Source organism: Mauremys mutica, unplaced genomic scaffold (genome assembly GCF_020497125.1).
Source record: "Mauremys mutica isolate MM-2020 ecotype Southern unplaced genomic scaffold, ASM2049712v1 Super-Scaffold_100054, whole genome shotgun sequence".
NCBI lineage: Eukaryota > Metazoa > Chordata > Testudines > Geoemydidae > Mauremys > Mauremys mutica.
This window is the reverse complement of record NW_025423258.1, coordinates 3,928,189-3,938,712: the sequence shown is the minus strand read 5'-3', so window position 1 is coordinate 3,938,712 and position 10,524 is coordinate 3,928,189. Positions and strand designations below refer to the sequence as shown.

Below are 10,524 nucleotides of genomic sequence, written 5' to 3'. Positions count from 1 at the left end.
ATGCTACACTCAGTTTTTCAGAAATTAGTCGACTTTGTGGCCAGAAGAGACCATTAGAGCATCTAATCTGACCCCCTGCATATCACAGGCCTCCTGTATGACACAAGAGCTACTTTTGGGCAAACACATTCCAGAAAGGCATCTAGTCTTCATTAAATGACATGAGGAGGTGGCGAATCCACCACTTTCCTTGGAAGCTTGTTCTTGTGGTGAATTATCCTCGGTGTTGAATATTTGTGCCTTAGTTGTAATGTGAATTTGTCTCTTTTCACCTTCCAGCCATTGGGTCTTGTTATGCCTTTATCTGCTAGATTAAAGAGCCCTTTAATAGCCAATAGTTTCTCTCCATTAAGGCATTTCAACGCTTCAATGAAGTCACCTTTCAATCTTCTTTTGATAAGCTAAACAGGTTGAGCTCTTTCAATAGCTCACTAGAAGGCATTTTTCTCCAGCCCTCAAAACATTTGGTGGCTCTTTGCTGCTCCAGCTCCAATTTCACAACATCCTTTTCAAATGAGGACACCAAAACTGGAGGCAGTATTCCTGTATCAGTCTCACTGATGCCGTGTCACCTCCTGTGACGTTACTGACATAATCTGTAACTGTATAGATCACCATTGCGACCACTGTTCTATATTTGCAGCCAATACTGTAGAAAGGTTGTTGTGTAAGAGGTCCATGGAGAGGTTCTGACTGAATTATTATAATGATGGTATCTCTAGATGTGTATCATCTTCGTAGTTAAAGTTATGAATATTGGATCTATGCTGGCCCTATTTCAAATTTGCGCTCTGCTTCCGGGAAACACCCCAGCCAGACAAGTTGTTGTCAGTTCTGCCTAGCCTGCTTGATGGCCCATTAAAGACCATCAGCTCTACAATCGACCCACTGAGAGAAGGCAGATACGCCTTGTGACTCAGCAAGGACTGCAGGAACCTGCCTAAGGTTTTTCTATTCCACATGCTGGATAGACTGTGCTTGGGACAAAGAAAGCAAAGACCACATGGCAAGAGACTAGAAAAGGCTGATGACTCATCTCCATCTTGTCTTCAATCCTGCTTCATACCTCTGGAGGGACTTTGCTACAAACTGAAGCTCTGTTCAAAGAACTGAATGACCCATCCCAGCTGGGGATGTACTCCAGAGACTTGATTTGAACCAGCAGTTTATTCCATCACCGCTACAAGCCTGAAACAAGAACTTTGCCATTACTGTATGTGAAGGGTTCAAATCCATGTGTGTTTTGTATAACAACCTGATCTATGGATTGTGCCAGCTCTTTTCCAGACCCAAAGTCCAGAGTATGGTCAAGGGACCAGAGGCCTAGCAAATAGTGATCAGCTAAGAGAAAGCTGGGTAAACAGAAAGCCTTGCTTGCTAAGATAGGCCTGGTCAGCAAATTGCCAGGTGTTGGAGCTAAGAACTAAAGAATTGTGTCTTATTCAGAGTTGCAGATTGAACAAAGAATCCCTATTCCTATTGTGTTTGTTTCTTCTCTAGGGAGACATTCTTCCCACAGATCCAACCTTGAGTTTATGAAAAGTTGGCACGTCAGTATAAGATATGGCATCCTTCCACCTCCCTTCCAAGGGACCAGTGCCTGCCTTAAGACACACAGAAAACTATCTTTATTGCCATATACTTTAACTGTTCCTTTTCTTTAACCCCTAGGAATGTACCTGTTGGACAATCAAAGGAGTTGCTCCATTCCTATGGACCCCAAATCAGAATTCAACATATATATTTTATACTAATAACATTTTATCAAAGTATTAATGAAATGTTAACTTGCTAACTTGAGACCATGGGTGGAGACATTATCTAATCTGTTAACCATTGGCAAATGTGCTTATCCTGTCTTGCTGCAAAACCTGTCCCAGGGTGTGGAACTGCCTAGCCTGTCACTTTCCCCCGCCGTGGAAAATCTATATATTCTATTGTAATTAATTAATTAACAGTGTCTCTGAGCCTAATAAGCCCACTCCGCCAGCACTGTGTGTAATAAACTCCTATTCTTGACCTCTACACAGTGGAGATTTGTGTCCTTCACAGACACCTGCTGAATAAAGAGGAGATTCAGGATCCAGCTTGGCTGAATGTGTCTCCTCTCCCCACAGCTTGGTGATTTTTGAGGAAATGGAGAAGACTGCCTTTGCCTAGCTGTACATCGCTTGCAAAAGAAACAGGTCTTTTTGGTGACAAGTGTTGAAAGGAGCCATTAGACAAATGTGGAGACAGGAAAAATGTCCCCCAACTAAACTGGCATCTGTGGATGCTAAGCCACAACACAAAGTGCTAAACAGTCTATGAGAACGGCTGGTGTCAGAAGAGTCTCTACCAAAGCCTTTTGCCACCAGCAAGGGCCTCTCTGTGCACAGAACTCCTGGTAGTGTGATGGCTGCAGGCAGTGGAGAACTCCATTTTGGCATCTCTTTGTCGGTGAACATCTGCAGTGGCTGTTTAAAGGTCTCTGGATAGTGATCTTTGGGAAGAGCTGGCTGAAGTGTCTTCCTAGTAACCAGGAGATCCTGGCTTGGCCTGACAGTTCTTCCTTGCAAGTCTTGAGGGAAATGGGGCACGTCTGTAGTTTGGAATTTGCAGGTGCTGTCCTGGACCATCAAAAGGAACAGTGGCAAATACTTTCTTGAGGCAGGCACCATGGCTTAGCTGGCTTAAAGCACCTGTCTAGTAAACTGGAGATCCTGGGTTCAACTCCCAGTGGTGCCTTGTTCTATGGCTTTCATCTGCTCTGCTCACATTTTCCTGTGTCTTTCCAGGAAACAGAAGAGACCTCCCTTGGTATCCAAGTAATTGCTTGCTAAGGAAAAGGTTTCTTTGGAGAGAAACATTGGAAAGAATCAAATCACAAGCCTGGAGTTGATGAAAAGGCTGCTGTGACTGGCATTAGCATGGTGGTTGCTTCAACTGCAATTGCTGCAACACAAGAGCCTGCACCACACGTGCTTGTGATTCGCTGGGGATGTCTGCACACAGATGTCATGTCATCTTCCTTTTGATTGTCACTGATGAAAAATGGAGCAGCTGGGAGAAAAGTCCCAGAGGCACCTGCCAGGTAAAGTGGAGGTTAGAGATGCAGCACCCAGTAGTGCCTTGCCAAATGTGTCCACTCCTCCCACCTTTTGGTCAGTTTTTGAGGAAACAGAGAGGACTGCCTCTGCCTTGCAATGCTTCCAAAAGAAACCGGTAGTTTTTTCTGACAAGTGTTGGAAAGAGGCACCTAAGAAACCTGGAGACAAGGAAAAGGTCGCCATAACTCAACTTGCATCCATGGCTCTTGAGGCCACAACGCAGAGCACTAAGCACTGTACGACCACAGCTGGGGACAGAAGGGTCTTTTCCAAAGGCATTTTCCACTTGCAGGGTCCTCTCTGTGCGCAGAATTCCTGATAGTTTGATGTCTGCAGGCCCTGGAGATCACTATTTTGGCATCTCTTCCACTGTTCCAGTGAACATCTGCTGTGGTTGTTGAAAGTCTGTGATGGGATCTATGGGATGCAACCTGAACAGTGGGACTCCTGAGCCCTGTGTCCCACTGCCTGGGCTCCCTCTCACACTATGATGCTGTGAGGAGCTGTGAATCTCTGGCAGATATTGCACTTACACAGACATCTACAGGTAGGGACACATCCAACTGTTACATGAATGCTTCTCCCAGCCACTCATAACACTAATGATAGAGAGCCTCCCACCAATTCCCCCCAGCTCTGCAGCCTTGCGCTCCTGGATCATACCATCTTGCCTTAATCAGAAGCCTGATCAGTGTGAGTTTATTAGGCAGGGTCCACCCGTCCCTCACTGTGAATAGTACATGAACCAGCCTTGTAATGGAGCTGCGATTTCCCACGAACTTCAAGCAAAATACACCAGTTTAAGTACAGCATAAAACAGATTTATTAACTACAGAAAGATGGAGTTTTAAGGATTATAAGTGGTAGGCATAAAAGAGCAAAGTTACCGTGGAAATTAAAGATAAATTCACAATCTAAACTTTACACCTAATTACACTAGGCCGTAGTTCGGTTATGCCACAGGAAGGCTTAATGCTCGAGCTGCAGTGCATGCTGGGCAGGCTTAAGGCCGGGCTCCCCATGGCAGGAGAGAAGAAGACGACTCGGCCCCTGGAGGGGCAGGCTGGGGCTTCCTGGATCCCATTTGCTCACAGCCAGTGCCCTGCCCCCACTCCCATGTCATCAATGGCTCCCCCAGGTCAGCCAGAATGGAGCAGCGGTTTTCACTGCACCAAGTCCACTTATGGCTTACAGGCAACTCCCAGACCCACCATCTCGGCCAGAAAGGAGCCCACTCAGCCTCGCCATTGCTGCTTTTCCTTCCCCCCAGAACCCCGCTTCTCCTGGGCTGCAAGGAGCCACCCCTGGGAAGCCAAGAGGCAGGCACAGGATTCTGCCTCCCAGCAGCCAACCGCACCTCCCCCGGCTTTGCAGAACGAATGGTGATGCTCTACTAACCCCATTTAGCCGCAATGATGTGCTTACTTTCTGCCCTGCCTTCCTCAGCAGGACTTTCCTCTTTTGCCCCATTCCTGCCTCACTTCCTCCTTTGGCAAGTCACGCAGAGGAGGCCAGCAGGAAGAGCCGGCCTCCACCGGCCAACCTCCAACAGCAGAGGAGGCCAAGCCACAAGCCTCCAAAAGGTGACACGCCGCACTCCTCTAGGTTCTCCAGCCTGACGCCAAGGTGCTTTCTCCACTGCTGTCAGCACCCTCTGTCATGCGGGGGTTGGAGTTATCCCACGGACAGGCCAATAGGAGAAGGAGGAGCATCTTCCTGAACAGCAAGGGGATCTGGCAAAAGGAAGCCAGCATGTTTCTGCCTGGTTTTGAACCAGGGACCTTTTGCGTGTTAGGCAAACGTGATAACCACTACACTACAGAAACTCCGTCTGCTTGATTGTTGCTCACCCTGACACAGACCGATGGACAAACCTGGAGAAAGTGGTGGCAGCCCTTCAATGGGTCAGCTGGCAGAGCAGAGGACTGGAGCCGGGGCTCAGGAAGTCGTCCTTACGTCGCCCTTGTGACTCCAGCTTGAGGGAGAGCTTCTTTTTCTTCCCCTTGCTGACAAAGAGCAAGAGAAGAATGAAAGGTCAGGTGGGCCAACTCGGTGCAGAAGCCCATGCTGCCTTTTCCTGCTGCATAGCCTGAAATGAGGGACTCGTGGCAGTTAAAGGAACTGCTGCACTTTCAGAAAACATCCCACCCGTGCACAAAGCGGGATAGAAGAGCCTGTTAGTCTAGCACGCTCCCAGCTGAACTACTTCAGCAGCTGCTCGGTTTCTTTTTGGCCTCCTGCTTTTCTGTCTGGGATGTTGTTGTCAGCTGTGGCACAGAAAAAGGACGTCATTGCGAGCGGCCCATGAAGACAAGATTCACTTTTGCCTTCCTTGCTCGGCTTTACTCGCTTCCTCGCCCTATTCCTGCCTTAGTTCCTGGGTTACCTGAAGGCGACGGGGGGCCAGCAGTACCAGGAGGAAGTTGGGCAGCTAGACCCTGGTGGCAGAAGTCCTGCCGCCACTTGCCACCCCACTCTCTTCTCCCAGCATCACATATTGGCCACCAGGGACTTGGTGCCCAGCAGCGCAATGGAAGGCAGTGGACAGAGCCACCCTCGCCTTGAAGCTCCGGCTCATTAAACCACATCTTCAGTCGCTGATGGCCAATGAGAGACCGACATCACTTGCTATTTTAGCACTTGGAAATGCCATTGGCCAATCTTTGGATCTCTTTAATGCTGCGCTTCAGTTCATGGGGGAAAGGCAAGAGAAGCGACCTTTGAACAAAGGGCCTGGGGTTAACATCCAACGCTGTCTCCAACTGTCACACTATTTAATACTGGCCCACCCTGTGCTGGTGAGTGCTCCATTGCTAGATGTTAGTACATTTCAGTTACTGTCAAAATTAAAAAGTTTCTATATGCTTAAAGAAAATGCATTTGTTTTATTTGCTTATATATGGCATGAATAAATACAGGTTTACAGAACCTAGCCTGCAAATTTATCATCTTATATGACAGAGAAAATCATGCATCGAAATTGTGCGTCAAAATCATGAGCTGAGCTACAAATGCAATGAAAAATAAGATATTCAAAATTTTAACATATGGGGGGGGCACCGAAGACATGTCTTGCCTGGGACTCCACTTGGTCTAGGGGAGGCCTTGTCAGGGAAAGCAGTAGTTAGTCTCACACGCCTATTTCCAGGCTGTAATCTGTGGGCGCCCTGCTCTGGGGGAGGGATCGCGGCAGCCCAGACTCAGGGCTGGAACAGGCCCCAGATTGAGGGGGTGGCTGCAGGGTTTGCAGCACTCTGATGTCTCAGACAATGTGTCTCTCCCAAAGCCTCAGATCTGCATCCCCAGAAGGCTCCTGCGCTGCCTCTGCTGCTTTCACAGTCTATAGCAAGGAGCAGCAGCAAGGGTCAGGGATGAGCCATAGGCACTAGGTGGGGGGCAGAGGCTTCAGGAGCCCAGAGTGTTTGCCTGTCTGGGCATTTTGGCTGAGACCTGTGGAAGCAGACCTCAGGGACACATTGTGAGGCAGAATCCCAGGCATCTGTATGAAAGGAGCATAAGGACATAAGGACGTAGGAACGGCCAGACTGGGTCAGACTGTGTCCATCTAGCCCAGTATCCTGTCTTCCCATAGTGGCCAAAGCCAGGTGCCCCAGAGGGGAATGAACAGAACAGGGAATCACCAAGTGACCCATCCCCTGTCACCTATTCCCAGCTCCTGGCAAACAGAGACTAGGGACACCATCCCTGCCCATCCTGGCTCAGAGCATGTCCTCCATGAATTGATTTAGCTCTTTTTTTGAGCCCTGTTATAGTCTTGGCCTTCACAACCTCCTCTGGCAAGGAGTTCCACAAGTTGACTGTGCGTTGTGTGAAAAAATACTTCCTTTTGTTTGTTTTAAACGGGCTGCCTATTCATTTCATTTGGTGACCCCTAGTTCTTGTGTTATGAGAAGGAATAAGTAACACTCCTTATTTACTTTCCCCACACCAGTCATGATTTTATAGACCTCTAGCATATTTCCCCTTAGTCAGCTTTTCTCCAAGCTGAAAAGTCCCAGTCTTATTATTCTCTCCTCATATGGCAGACACTCCATACCCGTTTCTGAACCTTTTCCAATTCCAATACATCTTTTTTAAGATGGAGCGACCATATCTGCACGCAGTATTCAAGATATGGGCGTACCATGGATTTATACAGTGGCAATAAGATTTTCTCTCTTATTCTCTATCCCTTTCTTAATGATTCCCAACATTCTGTTCGCTTTTTGCCTGCCACTGCACATTGAGTGGATGTTTGCAGAGAACTATCCACAGTGACTCCAAGATCTCTCACTTGAGTTGGAACAGCTATTTTACATCCCATCATTTTCTATGTAGAGTTGGGATTATGTTTGCCAATGTGCATCACTTTGCATTTATCAACATTGAATTTCATTTGCCATTTTGTTGCCCTTTCACCTAGTTTTGTGAAATCTCTTTTTAGCTCCTCACAGTCTGCTTTGGACTTAACTATCCTCTGTAGTTTTGGATCATCCGCACATTTTGTCACCTCGGTGTTCAGCAGATCGTTTATGAAGATGTTGACTAGTCCCAGTACAGACACCACTAGTTACCTGTTTGCATCCTGAAAACTGTCCATTTATTCCTACCCTTTGTTTCCTGGCTTTTAACCAGTTATTGATCCACGTGAGGACCTTCCGGAGGTGAACGTAAGCTGGTACATTCCAGTATGGGGTACTGGCAAGAGTGGGTACGCTCTGCCAGCCCGGCCCGGCTTCCCCAGGGTGGTGATATAAAGGGCCCAGGACTCCCTGCAGCCTCCCAAGCCCCCCTGGTGGAGCCCCGGGGAGCAAATCACTGCCCTGGAACGCTGCTCTCTCCCGCGCTACCAACACAGAGCAGGGGCGGCGGGAGCTTCCTTACAGTGGGGGGTCACTATTGTCTGAACTGTGGCACTCCCATGACACCCCTTCCCCAAGGACCCACACTCACACTACCTCTCCCCCCGAGGCCAAACCCACAGAATGCCTCTCCCCCCCCCAAGACTCCCCCTTTCCCCCCTCCATCATTTGTCCTAACAGCCAGTTAAGAGTGGTGGGGCCACGGCCCTCTAACCCCCCTGTTCCAGCACCCCTGACACAGAGCTAAGCAGCAGCAGTGTGTGTGTGCGTGTGACAGAGGCTGCTGTGCTGTGCTGAGCCAGTGAGGGAAGTGGGGGCTGATGTTGGGGCTGCCCCCTCCCCCTGCCTCAGGACTGGTTGCTTGCAGCAGCTGTCTGAACATAGAGACAGTGTGCGACACACTCCCTCTCCCCACACACACACTCCCTCTCCCCACACACACACAGTCTCTGCCCCGCCACGCACACTGCAGTTGAAAAGCAGCTGGCAATCTAGTAAGATGCCCATGGAACGGTGGGATAGAGAAACCTGCATCATGTGATGCTGTACCAGCCCATAAGGCATTGCAAACCCTTCCCAAAGCACCCTGCAGCCAGTTGCACAGCTACCCACAGCGCACTGCTCTCTGTGGCCATCCGAGATTCTAGCGTGGATGTGCTCTGGTGACACAAGGGGCATAGTGTGGACATGCAGCAGCTGTTTAATTAAAACACTTTAAAGCCGCATTACCCAATAGGGTAGAGACAGCTTGAGAGTCAGACAAGACCCAGCTCCCTTGAAACTAAAGAACCACAACTTTCTCCATAGTTGGCAGGATTCAAACCTGCGCAGGGAGACCCCAATGGATTTTTAGTCCATCGCCTTAACCGCTCAGCCAGAACTACTTGGTTGAGATGTGTCTCTCACTGCACTCTAGTTCTGTTCTCACTGAGTGATCAATTCCAGTTGTTTCCTCAGACCAGCTCCCTCAGCACACTGCTGTGCCCTTGTGTAAGTGTGTCCATGGCTGAACTGCAAGAATTCCTGCTCATTTCCCTTCTGGCTGGAGCATGAGGACAGTGTGTTTGTGGTCAATGACGTTGCTGTAGATTGTTGTCCATTTCCTGCCTTGATCATTCAGACAGTCCCTTTCCTGCCATATCCCCAGCACATCAGTGATTGCAATAGCAGGGGGCAGGTTTTCTCTGGGGCACTGAGATTTGTCAGGGGGTTGGTGGCTCCTTTCTTTCCTCAGCCTGGAGTAAAACTCAGCTTTTAATTCCATCCTTGATGTTTCAAGGAATAACAACAGACGACCGAGGAAACAGGTGGACAGGGCGGGTCTCAGGGGAGGGGCAGAGAGGTGGGGGCAGTTGGCAGGGCGGGTGTCAGGGGAGGGGCAGAGAGGTGCGGGTGGTGGGCAGGGCGGGTCTCGGGGGAGGGGCAGAGAGGTGGGGGCGGTGGGCAGGGCGGGTGTCAGGGGAGGGGCAGAGAGGTGGGGGGGGTGGGCAGGGCGGATCTCAGGGGAGGGGCAGAGAGGTGGGGGCGGTGGGCAGGGCGGGTCTCAGGGGAGAGGCAGAGAAGTGGGGGTGGTGGGCAGGACGGGTCTCAGGGGAGGGGCAGAGAGGTGGGGGCGGAGGGCAGGGCTGGTCAGGGGAGGGGGCAGAGAGGGGGGGGGTGGGCAGGGCGGGTCTCAGGGGAGGGGCAGAGAGGTGGGGGCGGTGGGCCCCGGGGGTCTCAGGGGAGGGGTTAGAGAGGGTGGGGGGTGGGGAGGGCGGGTCTCAGGGCAGGGGCAGAGAGGTGGGGGCGGCAGGGCAGGGCGGGTGACAGGGGAGGGGCAGAGAGGAGGGCCCGGCAGGGCAGGGCAGGTCTCAGGGGAGGGGCAGAGAGGTGGGGGCGGTGGGCAGGGAGGGTCTCAGGGGAGGGGCAGAGAGGTGGGGGCGGTGCGCAGGGCGGGTCTCAGGGGAGGGGCAGGGAGCGTCTCAGGGGAGGGGCAGAGAGGAGGGGGCGGTGGGCAGGACGGGTCTCAGGGGAGGGGCAGAGAGGTGGGGGCGGTGGGCGGGGCAGGTCTCAGGGGAGGGGCAGAGAGGTGGGGGCGGTGGGCAGGGCGGGTCTCAGGGGAGGGGCAGAGAGGTGGGGGTGGTGGGCAGGGAGGGTCTCAGGGGAGGGGCAGAGAGGTGGGGGCGGTGGGCAGGGCGGGTCTCAGGGGAGGGGCAGAGAGGTGGGGGCGGTGGGCAGGGCGGGTCTCAGGGGAGGGGCAGAGAGGTGGGGGCGGTGGGCGGGGTGGGTCTCAGGGGAGGGGCAGAGAGGTGGGGGGGTGGGCAGGGCGGGTCTCAGGGGAGGGGCAGGGAGGTGGGGGCGGTCGGCAGGGTGGGTCTCAGGGGAGGGGCAGAGAGGTGGGGGCGGTGGGCAGGGTGAGTCTCAGGGAAGGGGCAGAGAGGTGGGGGCGGTGGGCAGGGCTGGTCTCAGGGGAGGGGCAGAGAGGTGGGGGCGGTGGGCAGGCCTTGGGGTAGGGGGTGGAGAGGCACAAGGAGACATTCAGGGAGGAGAGGAGCGAGCGGAAGGGGGACCAGCAGGCCTCAGCCACAGTGGAA

General features: G+C 51.9%; 3 non-coding genes across 3 annotated transcripts; 1 reads left to right on the top strand and 2 right to left on the bottom strand.

Moving 5' to 3' along the window:
• Positions 1-2,652: 2,652 nt before the first annotated feature.
• TRNAT-AGU lies at positions 2,653-2,727 on the top strand. The gene has a single exon. It is a non-coding gene; the product is annotated as a tRNA-Thr (tRNA).
• Positions 2,728-4,842: 2,115 nt separating this feature from the next.
• On the bottom strand, positions 4,843-4,915 carry TRNAV-AAC. Its single transcript has one exon. It is a non-coding gene; the product is annotated as a tRNA-Val (tRNA).
• Positions 4,916-8,753: 3,838 nt separating this feature from the next.
• On the bottom strand, positions 8,754-8,835 carry TRNAF-AAA. The gene has a single exon. It is a non-coding gene; the product is annotated as a tRNA-Phe (tRNA).
• Positions 8,836-10,524: the final 1,689 nt, after the last annotated feature.